Genomic DNA, 950 nt, shown 5'->3' with positions numbered 1-950 from the left:
TTAAGGGAGAGTTCATCCCATTCACATTCAAGGTTATGATTATTAATTCTTTATTGCCCTTTGTGCTATCTTCCCTCTGTTTGTATTTCCCCCTTCCCCCCCTTATCCATATCCCCCAGTATTTTGTTTCTGAATGCCACCCCCTTCGGTGTGTTTGCCCTCCTACATCACACCCTCCCCTTTCTTTCCACTTTCCCTTTTTCCTTTTTCCCTTCCCTTCCTTTTGTTATTTCCCCTTATTTCCTCCACTCCCCTTCCCTTTCTCCATCCCCCTCCCCTTTTCCCCTTTTAATCATTGAAAGGTTAGATGTTTTATAAGTTAACTGAGTATGTGTAGGTTGGCTTTAAGCCAACTGATGAGAAGAAGATTCAGGTGTTTCTCCTCTGCTCCCTTCTTCCCTTCTATTACCATAGGTAAAAATAGGGAACGCTTCACGAATTTGCATGTCATCCTTTGTGCAGGGACCATGCTAATCTTCTCTGTATCTTTCCAATTTTAGTATATGTGCTGCAGAAGCGAGCACTCAAGGCAGTTTTCTTTGATGATTTCTTGACCTATTATCTTTATTTGCCCAATTATATTTTAAAGGATTTATTTTCCTCTGTCACTTTTTGTTGCAAGATGTTAATTTTCTCTTATATATCTTTTCCCAGTTTTTCCATTTGATTTTTAAAATAATTTCTGAGATCTTCCAAGAAGTCTTTCTAGAATTTTTCAGATTCTCCTCTGAAGCTATCTATGAAGTACCCCTTCTACCCTCCTTTTCTGGGCTAGTATTTTGTCCACCTTTATTTCCTGACTTTCAATAAACTCTGCTTGTCTTTGACCTTTCTTATTCCTTCAAGATTGGATAGTAGGCACTAATCTTAAGGTTCTTGTGTTGGGGGAGAGGCCACTCACAGAACTTTCTTGTTATGAACCCTACAGGCTTGCTTATTGTCCTGGGGTC

At 39.6% G+C, this 950-nt stretch overlaps 1 non-coding gene across 1 annotated transcript; it reads right to left on the bottom strand.

The window, feature by feature from the left end:
- Positions 1-416: 416 nt before the first annotated feature.
- On the bottom strand, positions 417-524 carry LOC141510346 (U6 spliceosomal RNA). The gene has a single exon (XR_012474843.1). It is a non-coding gene; the product is annotated as a U6 spliceosomal RNA (small nuclear RNA).
- Positions 525-950: the final 426 nt, after the last annotated feature.

This window comes from Macrotis lagotis, chromosome 1 (assembly GCF_037893015.1).
Source record: "Macrotis lagotis isolate mMagLag1 chromosome 1, bilby.v1.9.chrom.fasta, whole genome shotgun sequence".
NCBI lineage: Eukaryota > Metazoa > Chordata > Mammalia > Peramelemorphia > Peramelidae > Macrotis > Macrotis lagotis.
This window is presented reverse-complemented; position numbering and strand designations above follow the sequence as displayed.